Raw genomic sequence first — 17,792 nt, forward strand, 5'->3', positions numbered from 1 at the left:
GATGCTCAGACATAGCCTTGTTGCAAAGCTAACGGGGTGGAATCCATTAAGGACTAGATCTTGCATTTTAAAAGCAATTTTACATCAGATAATTGTGCCAAATCAAAGCAGAGGTTAGAAACATCCAGATCCACATAATATTTAAAAGGATAGACAGCTATCATTTCAATCTGTGGTTACTCATCAGCCCACTGAAACCAAGCAAGAATTTGGGTAGTAATCGCAACACAAGAAAACAAGTGCCAAAGAATGCATTACATCTGTGCCCAAAATAAAGTTGATGCTATCTACGTCTCATTTGTTTGGCATGATACATGTAATGTGGAGGATCAGCATGATTTTTCACTTCTCAACGTCCACTTTATTTCTCAATATGTACATCCTTTACAATTTAGATTTCTTCCATTAGGATTTTTGTGCAAAGGAATCTCCATTTTTTCCACTCTTTCCTTCACAAAAGAGTATTACTAATCTCAAAGACCCTGGACTGTATTCTGGGGTTTCTCTTGGTTCACTCCAACGATCAACAATTTACCTGAGTTTGTGTTGACATTCTAAAGACTATTTGAGTAAATTATAAAGGAAGGACTGCAAACCTATCCGTGACCCTGTTCTGAGCTCTCAGGGAAAGAGAGGGGGTGGTTATTTAATTTTTTTCAAGATTTTATTTTTTTTAAGTAATTTCTACACGTAATGTGGGGTTCCAACTTACAACCCCAAGACCAAGAGTCATACACTCTGCCTATTGAACCAGCCAGGCACTGCCTCCCTGCCCCCCCCCCTTTTTTTTAAAGATGAGCTTTCAGGAATTCTAATGTGGCCTGTGTGTTTAGTACCCTGCCTGATGCCTTAGTGCCCTGCAAAACCTGAGCTCTCCATTGTGCAGAACCATGGCTCCCTGTCAGTCCCCACAGCAGCAGCATGCTTTGAGACAAACAATTTACCAGTGCCGTTTGACAAACATGTCAGCTTCCTTGAGAATATGAATGCAAATAGAGAAGCATAAAAAGGCTTCAATTCAGGCATGCCACTTTCTCAGACGCGAGTTTCTAGAACCAGCCACACACTTCCTTTGGAATTAACCTCCTGTTCATGAGGAGGTTCAATGTCAAATGGACACTATAAGTCCATTTTTTTTTTATTTTTTATTTCTTTTCAGCGTAACAGTATTCATTGTTTTTTCACCACACCCAGTGCTCCATGCAATCTGTGCCCTCCCTAATACCCACCACCTGGTTCCCCCAACCTCCCACACCCCTATAAGTCCATTTTTGTACACTCTAAGGACTGTTTTGGGGTCTGTAAAATGGGAACAATAATATCTGCCTTATAGTGTCTGGGTTTTTTTTTTTTTAAGATTTATTTTGAAAGAGCACGAGAGCATGTCTACACACGGTGGGAGGAGGGGCAGAGGTAGAGAGAAGAGCTCAAGCAGGCTCCATGCCGAGTGCAGAGCCCTACTCAGGGCTCAGTCTCACAACCCTGAGATCACGACCTGAGCCAAAACCAAGAATCAGACGCTTAAACAACTGAGCTACCCAGGCACCCCCATAGTGTTTTTATAAGAATCAAAGAACTTCAATCAGCTCCCCAACATGTGGTAGACTCTCAACATATAGTAGGTACTATTACACTTAATTGTCTCAACTTTATCAGCAAGTTTTACTTATTCTCTCCTCAAACATTTGTTAGGTACCATTGAAATAACTTTCTTGGCCCAAGACAGAGCAGCCCTCTCCTGGGGTGCCTTAACAGCAAACTAGGACTTAGATAACTTTTGGGTCCCTGTAGATGCTCCACTTGACCAGAAACACGATATATCCCATCAGCCAATCCCCACACCCCAAGCCAACTCTGGGTCGCTTGCCCCAAACAGGTGTGGCCCCAACCAATCAGATAGTTCTATTTTTTTTCTTTATTCTTTTACCTTTATTCTTTTCATGCCTTCTACCCCATTTTTCAGGTCTCCAAAAGGAGACTGTTCACTTAATGAAGTGTCAAGTAGTTCATTTATAATACCTAAATTGTTTTCTTGACTATTTTTAATAGTACTTAACTGGTTTTTCTTTAAATTCACCGAAATGAAATTCTTTGGTCATGAAGCAGCAGGTCCTCCTGAACTAAGGGATGCCTTCTGCATAGCAAACCAGCTGTACTTTGAAGAGTTAAATGAGTTCCTTCTCAAACGCAGAAGGACAGACAATAAAAATCAAAGCACTTACTGACCATCTGTAAGATACACTAGTGGGCATGGATGCATTTCTCATTAGAAGCTTAGGAGTACTTAATACAGAACACTCATACTAGCACAACTATTCATTAATGTCTATTACTCACAAAAACTGCATGATCAAAAGACACAATTAAGGTGCATGAGAAAGGAGCCCGACAAAGTCTTGCCATAATGATTAGACTCTGAGTTATAGCAACAAACTTCCTGAGGCAGGACGCAGGAGGATGTTCACTGATACGCAGAAATGTGTTAATTTCCCAGCTCTTATGTTTAACCACTATGGTTATGAACATAGGCAAATGGTCTGGCTTCAAAGAAAATTAAAATACATCTAATCAGAAATAATAGCATGGCAAAAATATCAGCACGTCAGAGCTTCCAGAGCTGAGTAGTTAGTGTAACATCCATTAGTTTATAAATTCATCATTAATATTTATAAAGAACAGAAAAGAGCCTAAGAAGTTATCTGCTCCGTTCAATGTAGACATCCTGACAGCTTATCTCAAATCCTGCATTAAGCTAAACTTGAGTGCTTTTCTTCAATAGGAAACAGGAAACAATTCTCCTGCTTGAAACATATTTCATTCACTCTTTTAAGGAAAACCTGACTTTAGAAGAAAGTCACCTCCTGGTACTTTAAATAGCTTTTATGTCATTAAAACACACACTTTCCCACCCCACCCCCTACCTCCCCACCCCATCACCAAATCTCATTCGGTATCAACCACAACAGGAAGGAGAAGATTTCAGTGGTTTTCAAATTCCAATGAGCATTATTAGTATCACCTGAACAGTAAAAACATTCTGAGCCCCACCCTGTCAGTTTCTGATTTAATCGTTCTGGGAATTTGCATCTCTACCGTGCTCCTTAGTGATGTTGATGCTGCTGGCTCCCGGACCAAAGAGCAGAGTAGAAAGAAAAAAAAAAAGAATACGTAGACAACAGACTAGCATCCATTATCACAACATTATTTGATCCTTTTAACAGATCCCAGGACTTAGATAACTTTTGAATTTAGAATTTAGGTAACTTCCCTATTTTGCCACGAGAAACCTAAGGTTGAGATGGGTGAAGAGAACTGTTTAACAAAACACAGCTGATTAACAGAAACAAGAGTCCTACCCAGGTGTGTCTGGCTTTAAGTCCTGGGTCTTTCTCATACGTCTCAACAGCTCAGCATCTGTCCTCTGGCCACCAAAAGGTTAGAACATAGACCATTGCCAAGTAGTTCTGACCACTGTCAGGCAAAGCATGAAGGCTGAGTCCTTAGGTTCACTGGAACAAAACACTGATGTCTAAGATTGAAGGTAGTGCATTGCCCATCGCTTGAAGGAAACTCATTCTCTGTAGCCATTTCTCTCAAACCACATAGGACACTGGACCTCATTCTTTTATGATTTGCACACTCAAATACTTCCATTTTATCAGGCGTGTTCATGTTTGCAAGCCTACACATAACTCTTCTATCTGTGTAGACTTTCTCCTCTAGTTTTGACAGGAAAAACAAAACAAAACAAAACAAAACCTATGTCATTAAAGATGACAACAGTATCTGCACGTACAGATTCCATCACGTCCTGCTGACCTTCCTTAGCAATCACCAGTCTCCAAGAGGAAGCCTGATTATCAAAGAAGAGAGAAGGCAGAGATGGCCAGGAAGCAAGGGGGCTTTTAGGAAAACATCCTGGTCCTTATTTTTGTCAAGAGACAAGTGTGGGATTGAGAAAGTTAATCCCTCAAAGAGCATCAGACAAGTTCCCTATCTGCTTCAGAGAGTCTATCTTCAACACTGAGATTTTCCACAAATGGCAAGAAAAGACAAGACACAGAAGAGAAATACACAAGGGTCGATAAATGTGAAAAGACGCTCAGTCTGACTGGTAGCCAGGGAAATGCAGATTAAAATAATGAGATTTTCAAAATCCAGTGCTTTCCACATTAACCACATTCTTGGTTGAGATATAAGAGGAGCTTGATTTGGAATCAGCACTAGATCTCGACTCCATAGCATCTACTTTCTCATCCTGGGAAATGTTCCCAGGCTCCAAGGAATGTCCCTCTTCAGTTACTGCAAGCCACCTTACTTGATTTTTAGCACTTACTTGATTTTTAGCACTTTACTGCATGACCCATTTGTTTTTTCAAATCTGTCTCCACTAACAGGCTGTGCTGTCTTCACAGGTGGGGATTTTGTCCCTGGTCTTCACCCAACAGTGCCTGGCACATGCCTATGTCCAGTAAGACTGATGAGTGAATTCATAAATCCAAAATAACCTTGGGATGCCTGGGTGGCTCAGTCAGTTGAGCATCTGCCTTTGACTCAGGTCATGATCCTGAAGTCCCAGGATCGAGTCCCCTGTGGGGTTCCCTGCTCAGCGGAGAGTCTGCTTCTCCCTCTGCCCCTCACCCTGCTCGTATGCTCTCTCTCAAATAAATAAATAAAATCTTTTTTTAAAAAATGAAATAACCTTGCCCACTTGGAACAGCTCACTCACTACTGAAAGAAAGCCATCTTCTGCAACATGCTCTGAGGACATGACCCCCAATTCTTACGTCTATTGTTATAGTAATATTAATATTACTATGCTAAATGTGGGGGTGGGGTGAATATTTATGGAAGAATAAGTTGTAAACATATGTAGAAATCCTGTTCAGGTATCACTCATTTCTATTTGGCAAAAATTATGACTGAGAGCCTTTGTAAAAGTAGTTTGCTAAGCAATTTGATAATATATCCAAAGAGGCCAACAGATTGTCTATCTTATTACGAAGATGATTTCTAATAAGAAAAGTTTCAGTTAAGCAAGATGAGTAAGTTCTAGAGGTCTGCTGTACAACATCGTGCCTGTAGATAACAGTACTGTATTGTGCACTTAAAAATCTTCCAAGAGGGGGCCCTGGGTGGATCGCTGGGTTAGAGTCTGAGATCCAGTCCCACATCCAGCTCCGTGTTCAGCAGGGAATGGGCTTGAAGACTCTTCCTCCCCCCTCCCCCCACTCACCGGCTCTTGTTCTCTTAAATAAATAAATCTTTTAAAAACATCTTTTAGGAGGGTAAATCTCATGTTGTGTTCTTACCACAATAAAAATTTAAATTACTTCCTAACACCTTGAAATATTTTCAGGCATTTAGGATTACATGGATGGTGAACAGATGCCAGGAGCTCATTCAGAGTTGAGAGTTCCTGATTCTTTATTTGAGTGGCAACTATGGAGGAGAAGAAAAATGGACAGGTTAGAGCAACACTGAGGAGAGAGAATTAACTCAAAGTGGTGATTTAGTATGGAGAATAAGGGGAAAGTCGGATTCCAGAATGATGTCAAGTTTAGGCTTGAGCCACTGAGTGCTTGTTAGAGTCCCTAATAGGGGAGATGGGAGGCGGTGTGCACAGGAGCCCAAAGACACAGAAAACTGAAAACTAACGTTTGAGACACAGTGGACCTGGGGGGTTTGTGAGATGGGATCGGAGGAGAGAACGCCATTGGGGATATGGGCCCAAAGTCCCAGAGAATTCTGTGATCAGGTGGTGTACGGGCACGTGGTGAAGGAAAAACACCCAGCAAGGATTTGCTTTTCTCTTTACAAATTTTCTATCCATTCTTCAGAGCAGGTCTCTCCACAAGACTACAAGATTCTTGTAATTGATACTTTTTAATTGCCTCTCTTCACAAAAGTAACTATTTTGTCATTAATTTCACTCATTAAGGCTTAATTATTGCAGAGGTATTTGACGTTGTTCTAATAACTTTTTAGGCCTGAGCCTGAGGTCCCTGAGTATCACATCAAATGTACAAATTTTCTAACTCATTGTTTCATAAAGAATTTGACAGTTAAACTCCTGTGTATATCTGTGAATGCTTAACCAATCTTTAGATGAATCATGAAGGGTCAAGAAAGTTTTCCTTCGTGAGGGGGAGAAGGAGGAGCCCGGGCCTGGCCATCAGGCCCGGGGGCAGAAGAGGGCAGCTGCTAATCACTACTGCACAAGCCCCTTCCTGCACGAGGTGGGACTGGCTTCTTTGTCCTCCTTCCTGTTGTTTCAGTTTCCTGTGCCACTGAGCCTACCACTGAACTCATAGATAAATTTAAGAATCAACAAAGTTTGATCTTGAAGTTCACCAGTATGTTTTAGTTATTATCTGGATGGAAAGATCCACTATTCGTTTGCTGAAATAAAAATGGGGGTGGAGAAGAAGTTTAAAAAAAGAGAATTAAAGCTTCAGTAGGTCTTGGGAACCAAAAAGGCAAATAAATCTCTTCTACCAAAATGGTCTTTCAGTTCTACAGAGAGATTACCCACTCATCCATGAAAATGTGCACTGGTAAAGTTAAAAGATAAGTCACTAGATAAACCAGAACTCTTAAGTTTGTCAAAATCTTAAGCTGAGCTCTCAGCTACCTAAAAATCTACCTCTAGGGCAGGGAATCGTTATCAGGCAATCTCATTCCTCTGCCAGATTTTTGCTTTCTTGGACTCTTTTAATCCTTGGTGGTGACCATGTGACCTAATTCTAGCCAATGAAACTTTGCTGAATCTTTCAGAAAGGTTTTTACTTTCCTGATAAAAGGAATAGGTAGCAGAGAACTCGGTGTTGCCCCACCCTCCTCTTTTTCTCTGATTTGAATGTAGGTGTGATGTCTTCTGCTATGGCAACTACCTTGAAACCATGAGGCAACAAGCATAAGAACAAAAACCTAGCAAGAATGGGGAAGCAGAAAGTTGGGAAAAGTTTGGATCCTTAATAACATTCTTGAAATTTTCTTGTTAAATTAGAAATGTCATTATGGTTTAATCCCCCTTTAAAAAATATTCTCAGCTGCTGCTAAAAAAGTAATAAAAGGAGGGAAATGATTCCAACATTGTATGAATATAAAAGAGATCATCAACAGTATTTATGCTTATTGTTTGCATCTCCCCTAAAAAGAAGAGACAATTTTATAAATCAATTGATTTCTGTGCTTGAGAGAATTGGACTTCTAAAGCACACAAGACCTGTTCCTCAAAAAGTTAAAAATAGAACTACCCTACGATCCAGCAATTCCACTACTAGGTATTCACCCAAAGGACACAAAAGTACAGATTCAAAGGGGTACATGCACCCCGATGTTAATAACAGCTTTATCAACAATAGCCAAACTATGGAGAGAGCCCAAATGTGCATCAACTGATGAATGGATGTGGTTTATATATTTATATATATGTACATATGTGTGTATAAAATTATGTTATATATATACACACATATGTAACATTATATATTACATAAAAAATATATAATACCTATGTTATATATATGTGTATATAATGGAATATTACTCAGCCATCAAAAGAATGAAATCTTGCCATTTGCAACAACATGGATGGAGCTAGAGAGTATATTACGCTAAGTGAAATAAGTCAGTCAGAGAAGACAAAAACCATATGATCTCACTCATATGTGGAATTTAAGAAACAATATAGACAACCATATGAGAAGAGGGAAAAGAAAAAAAGGAGAGGGGGGAAAAGCCACAAGTGTCTCCTCACGACAGAGAATAAACTGAGAGTTGATGGAGGGAGAAGGCAGGGGAGGGGCTAAATGGGTGATGGGTCTTAAGGAGGGCACCTGTTGTCATGAGCAGTGGGTGGTGTGGTATGGAAGTGATGAGTCCCTGAATTCTACTCCTGCAACCAATATTGCACTGTATGTTCACTAATAATCAATCAATCAAACATTGAAGACCTGAAGAGACATCAGCACCAACTCTTGACTCCTTCATGGGGCTTCCCTGACAACTCAAGCAGAATGGTTTGCTCTCCTCTGCAGATCCATCCGGCCCACCCACACCACCAAGCTCATAAATTGCACTAATCAGTCTCTACCCAGTCACTGCCATTTGAGTGCCGATTGTGTACTGGCCTGTTGCAAATGCTTCATGACATTTTCCCATTAGATTCATTCTTGATAATAAATAACTGTAGGGAGCAGTCATTGTTACCCCAGATTCACAAGTGAAAAACAACAAATCGGGCTTCATGAGGTAATACATATCCAATGGCACTCTCACAGCTAGTAGTAACAGAGCTAGAATTTGAAACCAGGTCTATTTTTGAAGTCTGTCTCACAGGGTTTGTGAGAACTCACTTCCCAGTTTGCGTTAACGGCGTTACCTGCCACTGTTCCATCAGAGCTGACTTCTCTTCATGGAAGCCATTGTTACCTCCCACACATCCTGCCTCCAGGGTCTCTTAAATGATCCCGTCTTTTCCAGTCCCCTCACCACCATTCTAATTTGGCTCCTGGTAACTACCGGGCAGGGCATCACAGAAAAGTCCAGACCGGTCTCCCTGCCCCTGTCTGCTCTTCCTATAGCTCCTGCTAGGACTTGCTGGAGAGACAAAGCCAAATATTTCTAGAACATAGCTCCAAACCCATGACCTCCTTATTATAGAATGTACACACACTTCTTCACTGCCCTAAAAATGAGAAGAAACAGGGGAATGCACCCCCACCCCCAGGCATTCACAGGACCACGCCAGACCCTTTCCAGTACAAAGCCCTCATGTCTGAAGAAGGATGGTCAGAGGCTCTCCCCTAGTGAGATCCAAGCCAAGTCTTGACTTTCCAACTGGCCAGCACTTGGCCAGAGAACTTAGCCAGCAGAGGGGCAGAGAGCCACACAGAAAACTCCCTGGAATTTGAGTGTTAAGTTTATACAACCACAGGCCAGCCAGGTGTGCACCCTCCTGTCACCAAGGTGCAAGGACAGTTCCTGGGGTCCCTGAGTTCCAGGAGCTGCTCAGCAGTCAAAGGGACCCTGCAGCCCTGGCCAGCCAGATTTTCCAGGTTCACCCTGACACGGCTTCCGGTTGTTGTGCTCAATACTAAGACAGTGCTGCCAGCGGTGGGGGCGTGTCTGCTTTGTAAAATTACAATTTTATATGCATAAACTGGAATAAAGAATAACTTGCTTCTCTCATCACCTTAACTATAGAAAGTACATCCTGTGGAACTCTCCCCGTAGAGGTTTACAGATGTTGGATTCTCCATTCTGCACATCAGCAATCCTTTTCAGTATGAAAGGATCTCAAAAGACTGAGGCCGTTTACGTGCCCTTCCTGGAATCAGATGCTCCTTCCAGCTCCATGTGCTCCCCCATTCCCAGCCAGGCCCTCCCACCTTTCCTTTCCCATGCTCTGTACCTCTTCCCATCCCACAAAGTGGTGGCGGGGGCATTTGGAAGATGAGTGCCTCCACTCAAACTGCTCCCTGCTCCTGACCCCTGCTGCTAGTCACTGCCCCCCCCACCCCCCCCACCCCCACGCTCTCTCTGCCTATCCCACCAGGCATCAAGGAGAATGTCATCAGGGTCATTAAGTGAAAGTCACGTTCTCCACCTTCAGCCTCATGGGCAGCCATGAAATGTCAGTGTGTGCCCCAGGCCCCACACGGAGGCAAACTCTCTCCTCTTGAGCGGGGCCCTCAGCCGTCTCCAGATACCAGAGAGAAGGAAATCCTGTGTGTGCTCTCTTAAGAGAGATCCTGGGAAAGTGGCAGCCTGAACACCTGCTCCGAGCCCCATCAGCTCACCTGAGGATGGGCGGGAAAAGGGAGACGCAATGACGCGGCCAAGCTCCCGTCTTCCCAGAACAAGGCCACTTTAGGTAAGTCGACTTGAGCTCCCTTTTTTCTGGAAAAAGATGAGGCTGCTTTGGGAAACACAGAAGTAAATTCCACCCTCTGTCCTCAAAAAGCTTGCACTCTAGCAAAGGAGACAGACACGCATTGACTCTTGGACTCGCCCGAGTTTCCTGGGCCTGAAGATAAGGTACATGGACCCAGCACCGTGCTGCTGAGATGCCGGGTCACAGCAAAGGAAAAGCAGCGGCCAAGCGCTGGCTGAGTCACCACCCAGAGAGCCCCGCTGGCCGAACAATACATTAGTTAGAGCTTCTCTGATGACATATGCAACTGGACGGTCTTCAGCCATCAGCCTTTACGGCTCAGATCAATGTGTTTCTAATTCCTAAAGAACAGATCCTGTGTGCTGGGAACCACAGCTGCACCGAGGAAAAGCTGCTGTCTATGGCAGCTTGTTTTCAGAGCGGCGCTGGCAGACGAAAGAGAGCATGCCAATGACCCGCATTTCCTAGCCTAACAACAGCCTTCCCTCCTCGTGAGGCATCTGCTAGTTCCATGCAGTGCTCTCACCAAGGGAACCACCAGAAAGTGAATTCCTTTGTATCCACTGGGTTCTGGTGAGTTTTCCAACACAGAAAGGAACCACAGCACGGGGAGGCAGTGGTGGGGGGCGTGGGGGGGGGGGCAGTGCTGGGTAGGAAGTCCTGGGTTCTTTCTTGTCCTGGCCTGCCATAGGCTGGTTCAACAAAAATATATTTAAAAAAAAAAAAAGAGTATTGGAGGCAAATAAGAAATGAGAGAGCAGGGAGCAAGGAGAAAGAAGAGGATGGGAAGAGGAATATGAGCCCGACAGAGGGAGGTGTCAGCAGCAGCACAAGGAAGTCCATATTTAAGAGGCCAAATGGAAAAACCGAATTGGACTTTGAAGGGAGAGTGGAACACTTAAACTACCTTCCCTGGAGCCTTTTGAGAGCTCTGGACCTGGCCCAAGTTTACTTAAAATGGGATAGGTGTTTACAGACTGAACTCCTCGTTCCTAAACTGCCCTCCATCCTGGGTTCCCGAGCTGTAATCCTAGGTACTTCCTCCTTTTGTCTGGCCCGTTTATCACCGGCTCACGTCTATTTCATGTCACTGAATAGTCTTTCAACCTACCTCCCACTTCATTTCTACTGTCTCTGTGTTGGTTGAGCCCCTCAAAACTTCTCATCCATATGATAGACAAGGCCTCCAGGGACAGGGTGGGCTCCCCTTTCATTTTTGCTACCAGAACTGTACAGATCCCCAAAATGATACTTCACATGATAACAACCTCAAGGCACAAGTGTAAAGGCACCGTGCGTCCTCACGTGTCTTTGACTTTCTTCACCTGTGCTTTCACCCCACCTGGAATGTCATCTCCGTCCCACCACACTTGTCCAATGCTCAAGTCAATCGTTATCTCTCCAGAGAAACACTCCCCTAACTTCCTTAGAATGAAGTACCCTTCCAATTGCCGTAGCTACCGGTAATTGTTAGTTGCTTTGCCTTTTTCCTTTCTCCACTGTTGGCTCACTGGAAATAGAGACTATTACCCTTACCCTTGTCCCCCTTTGCATTCTACACTTGAGTTGGGCACAAGGAAGTTGCTCGATAAATACCACCTGAATGAGTGAATGAATGAGCAATTCTCTCCTGAAGGAAAATGAGCTAAAACTATAGGAACATGTATGAGGCTTGATTATAATGAAAAACTTGTTTTATAAAAACATTTTTTTAAAGATGTTTCACCTCAACCTCACATATATGAAATTGATTCAACATGTGACCTATAGGTGCAATGGAATACTATGCAGCCATAGAAAAGAAATTTTCATATAGGCCACAAAATAAAAACATTATGCTTTGCTAATTCAGCTAGACACAAAAGAGCAAATGTTGTATGATTCCATTTATATGGGGTGCCTAGAATAAGCAGTAAGACAGAAAGTAGAATAGAGGTTACCAGAGGCTAAGAGAGGTAGGAGGGAGAGCTACTGTTTAACGGGCATAGAATCTGCATTGGGGAGGATGAAAAAGTTTTGGATATAGATAGTGGAGATGGGTTGACAACACTGTGAATATATTTAATGCTACTGAATTGTATGCTCACAAATTATTAAAATGATAAATATTGCTGTGTATATCTTACTAAAAATAAAATGAAGAAAAAAGTATTGATACCTACTACATCATGGATGAACTTTGAAAACATTGTGCCAAGTGAAAGAAGCCAGTCACAAAAGGCCACATATTGCATGATTCCATTTATATGAAATGTCCAAAATAGACAAATAGGCAAATCCGCAGAAACAGAAAGTAGACTAGGTGATTGCCAAGGACTGTGGGAAGGGAGGGAACAAAGAGTGCTGTTAATGGCTAACAGGGTTTCTTTGGAGGCTGAAGAAAATATTCTAAAATTAGAGAGTAGTGATGGTTGCACAACTCTGAATATACTAAAAACCACTGAACTGAACACTTTAAAAGGATGATTTTTATGGTTCGTGAATCATATATCAATAAAACTGTTATTTAAAAAAAACTTTTCAATTCTTAATCTACTAAAAGGATTGCAATTTGAGAATTTAAATCTTTCCTTCTGAATCTTGGAGAGTATTATAAATACTTACTGATCTATTGATCTAACTTGTTTAGGGCCAGGAAACAAGTAGAATTGATGGCTTTCTATGATCACTTAAAGAGTTCATGAGGCAGTTAATGAAATTCAACTGACAGGACACCATTTTTACCTACTAGGTTGAAGGAAGTCATAAAGTTTAATGATACACAGTGTTATCTGTGTTCTCCTCACAGCGCTTACTAGAAGACAATAAGCACTCTCATATACTGTCAAGTAATGTCAATACTTTGGAAAGCCATTTGACCATATATGGTAAAAGGTAAAATACAGTTATCCTTTTGACCCAACCATTCCTCATTTGTAAATTTATCTGGAGATATATATTTGAATAATGGGTAAGTACATACATACAAGGCTGTTAACTGCCATGCTGTTTATAACAGCCAAGATATTGGAAACGATTTAAATATCTACCCACAAAAGACATGTTAAGGAGATTTTGGTATTTCCACACACTAGAATGCAATGCAGGTATTCAAATTGTTGAAGTCTATATACATCACAATACACATTACATTTTAAAAAGCAAGGTATTGAATTTGTGTAAAATGAAGCTGCTGGTTGTCTACCCAGTATTCATGCTTTCCTTCATTCTTACTAAATGAACCCTGACTATATTCTGGGCTGCAAAGCACCTGACACATACCCTTATTTCCCAGCCTCCCTTGCTTCTGAAGATGGTCATGAGCCGTAAGTGGAAACTGTTGGGGAAGGCCACTGACAAAACCGCTTAAGTGAAGCTGACTCAGCCAGGAGAGCACACCCTTTTCTTCTTTCTTTGTAATTTTGGCCTGGTTCATGGATGTGACGGCTAGAGCTCTGGTAACGATTCTAGAACAAAAAGCAACTTTGAGGAAGAAGCCGTACTAGGCTGGCAGAGCAGAATGACAATCAGGAAGCTACCATTTGTCTGCCTGCCTCCTGCCTTCCTCTGACTCTTTATGATGGAGAACAATAAATCTCTGTCTTTTCGAAGCCACATATTTGAGGTTCCTACTACAAGCAGCAAAATCTTTTCCTGACACGATCTTACCGACATAGATGAATATTTGGTATACGTGGGATGTTGTGACAAACTATGGACAGGGACTTGAGGGTCTGTGGTAGAAGGGAAATGTATTTATTAGATACTCTTGTGCTCCTTGAATGTCTCCTATGTCTGTATCGACATATCTTAGGGGACTCCCTGATTCTGTAGCTTCAGCTCTCTCCTAGACCTGCTGCTTACTCTGCTCGCCTGCTATCACTGTGACACACTGTTTCCGCCACACAGGCCAAGTGGCCAGTGTCTCTGGCTCCTCCCACCGCTTCAGATGAAACACCACACGGTAGGGTCTGACCTCTGCCAAGCTGAGGGATCAGGTGATGCAACCAGGGAGAGGGGAGGGGCCATCACATCCCTGGGGTGAACTTCAACTTATGGAAGGACAGGAGGTAGAAGAGAGCCAGCAAATAAATTTCTTCCTCATTCTTCCCCTGCCGGCCTGCTCCAGGGTATTGTGCTTCTCGTCCCATTGCCCACCCCCACCCCCCACCCAGCATGAGACTGAGAAGTTGTCTCCACTCATTTGTGAAGCAGCAGCCACCACCTGTGTGTACGTGAAGTAACACAGCACCTTCTGTGTGCTTCCCGTCTTTCCCCACCTCCAACCTCTTTCCTCACTCCGGGCACCGTGTCATTGTGCCTCCCAACTAACCAACAGCACTTAAGCATTTCTTCAAGCTCTGTTTCCTAGGCTAAGGCAATATGCATATATTTCTTTTTCAATTAAAAAGAGAGAGAGAGAGAGAGAACTAGCTTTTTTTTAGAAACCCAGCAAGCAAAACAAATGAGGGCACTGGACCCCGGCCAGTGGATTTGGAGCTATTCTATTCCATAAACTCTTTTACTGCAGTCATTAAACCAAAAAATTAAATGTAAGGCCTTTTTTTCCCCCCTAACACAACCCAACCTCCTTATTTTTCTTAGTGCATCTTATTAGGCCTTTTACACAGTCTGGCAAATAGTAAAAACAGAATGTTTAAAACCACAGTACATAAAAGGATCTGAATTTTTACTGAATGATTGAAACCCAAAGGGACAGATCCCAAAACCAAGGACATAGGAGAACACCTGCCTGTGTTGTCCTCGTCTGACTTCGTCTGAAACTTAGAGACCGTCAAAATCCCATCATCCTGGAATCTGATATCACAGACTGCAGGATCAACGTGACAGACTCCAGGGCCCTGCAGCGGTTTCTATGTTGACAGGGACTCCAACATTCACTGGCAGCCAGTTACTAAAAGTGTAGGCCTTGGGAGCCATGTCTTTGGAGCTAGATGACCTAAGTGAGAATCCTTATGACTGCGTTTCTCAGAACTTGGAGTAATGGCCACATTCCTCCGGCATTCTTCTTCTATAACACAGCTTCAAAGTCATGAGCTTCTGTTTCTACAACAGGGAGCCAGCACTGAGACCACAGGATTATCAGCCAGACACATACAGCACTTACAGTACTGGGGTATGGAAGCTCCAAGACGCCAGCCTCTGCCTCCCTTGAGCAAATTGAGGTGCCCCTCCGTGCAGTTGGCCATATCGGCTTGGACGTATTACAATCCAGGAACAGACAGAAATTCATTTGCACAATTATATGTTGTGCCCACACACACCAATGTCACCCTCCCCGTGTTCTCTCTGTCCCTTAGAGACCCTCCGTGCCAAGTGAGGAGATGGCAACATAGTGCAAGTGTTCTCACGGCTGTGCCAGGGACCAGTTGTTGTGTCTAGGCACCAAAAAGGCATTTTCGATATTCCAAGCACGCCTCCAGCAGAAACACTGCAGGCAGGTCCCAGGACTGAGCCGCCTGAGTCGTCCCTTCCAGAGGAGAAGTCAAAACTGCTACCTGAAGAACAAACCAGGAACTTGTCTACCCATGTTGACCGCAGCTTTGCTCACAACAGCCACAAGGTAGGAGCAACCCAGGCGTCCGTCAACATATGAATGGATAAACAAAATGTACTCTATCCATAGAGCAGAATATTATTCAGCTTTAAAAAGGAAGGAAATTCTGACATGTGCTACAACATGGACGAGCCTTGGAAACCATATGCCATATGAAACAAGCCAGACACAGAAGGACAAACGCTGTATAATTCCACTTATATGTACCCAGAAAAGACAAATTCATCGAGATGGAAAGCAGAACAGAGTTCACCAAGGGCTGGAAGGAGCAGGGAGATGGGGAGTTATTGTTCAACGGGTTGGGATTTCTGTTTGGGATGATGAAAACCTTCTGGAAATAGATGGTGGTGACGGCCACACAACAACGTGAATGGATGGAATGAATGAATGGACGAAATACCACTGAACTGTAACTAACATGGGTTAAAATGGTCAGTTTTCTGTTACAGAATAACATAATTAAATTTTTTTTAAAGATTTTATTTATTTATTTGACAGATCACAAGTAGGCAGAGAAGCAGGCAGAGAGAGAGGGGGAAGCAGGCTCCCTGCTGAGCAGAGAGCCTGACGCGGGGCTCGCTCCCAGGACCCTGAGATCATGACCTGAGCCAAAAGCAGAGGCTTAACCCACTGAGCCACCCAGGTGCCCCCACAATTAAATTTTTTAAAATCAAGATAAAAATGTCATTCTGTAAATGGGAGTATTAAAAATAAGCTATGCCTTTAACACACATTCATTAAGTAGCTATTTATATTCTCAATTTTGAACTAGGTCTTCTGGGGGATGCCAAGCCTCATAATTGGTCAATGTCCAGAAGCAGTTGCATTAACAAGAAATCAGCATGGGGAAAAAAAATAATACTTATATATGTATAATAAAGTTTAAAATAATTAATATTATGTTTACTTAATCTCTTATTTCGTTTAACCCAAACTACATGGCACCTGAACCAACCTAGGTGCTCAGAAAAATATTGGAAGTTGATACTGTTAGGTCTGTTATTATTATTATTTACAGATGAGGAAACTGAGACACAGAGGTTAATAACTTGCCCAACAGTTATTAGCATGTGGCAATGCTAATATAGTCTAGTAATTATCAATGTCCAAGCTTATTTCACAAAATTATAACTACCTTATCATTGTGTATGGCGGCATCAGTCACTACCCGGACACAAAAATACCCTTCGGACTGGAGTAGTTAGAATAAACAATGCCAAAACAATGGAGGCCCAATCAAAAAAGGATATATTTCTCCCTTATGTAGCAGGTAATGTGGAACCAGTCCATTACTAATAATGACATCCCTTGGGGATTACTTTAAAATAAAATCTTTAAAAATAATAATAATAGGGATGCCTGGGTGGCTCAGTCGGTTAAGTGTTTACCTTCGGCTCAGGTCATGATCCCAGGGTCCTGGGATCGAGTCCCACATCAGGCTCTCTGCTCAGCAGGGAGCCTGCTTCTCCCCCTGTCTACAGCTCCCCCTGCTTGTGCTCTCGCTCTCTGACAAATAAATAAATACACTCCTTAAAGTAATGATGATGATGATGATGATGATGATGACAACTCTGTGGTGTTGGGAACACAGGCACTTTTGATCTTATTCTGCCATTCTTAGTATACAGATCCCATTGTGTAGTCTAAGATGACTGCTGTGGATCCAGCCATCATGTTAACATTCTAGCCTACAGAAAGGTGAGAAGACTGAGTCAAGACTTCATCCCTTTATGTCCACAACTGAGAAGTTGTACACGTCACTTCTGGGCCCATTACAGAACTCAGTTGTGTAGGCACACCTAGTTATAACGGAGCTTAGCAGTCATAATGGGACTCTCTGGCTAACGGAAGAAGGGAGGTTGTTATGAATGGACAATGCACAGTCTTGGTCTATTCACCCCTTCTATCAAGGACCTTCTGCTGGGTCAGGCCACTCTGGGGAGCTTCTCTATCCCACCAGTAATTCATGCCAGCAATCCACTCTGCACTGTGCTTCTGTACTGTGCCATCAGCCATGGACAAAAAATGCTGCTGTTAGGAAAATCTATACTAGGAGACTGAAGGTTTGCAAGGGAGGAAAGGAGATAGTCCCTTAAATCAACCTAATCTACTCTATACGTAACATTAACTGTGGGAGGTGAAGGAAATAGGAAACTATGTGGCCTGCAGCAACTAAAACATTCAACTCAAGTGTAGCCTGGCTACAAGGGCTTCTAGAAAGCAGCGTTCTTAAGGCCAGGACTTAAGACCAATGCCCTCTTCATTTTCACATTCCCAGCAACCAGGATAGGATAAAGCCTACCAGAAAATAACTGAAAACAACTAACATTTGCT

The sequence above is a fragment of the Martes martes genome (assembly GCF_963455335.1).
Source record: "Martes martes genome assembly, chromosome: 4".
Taxonomy (NCBI): Eukaryota; Metazoa; Chordata; class Mammalia; order Carnivora; family Mustelidae; genus Martes; species Martes martes.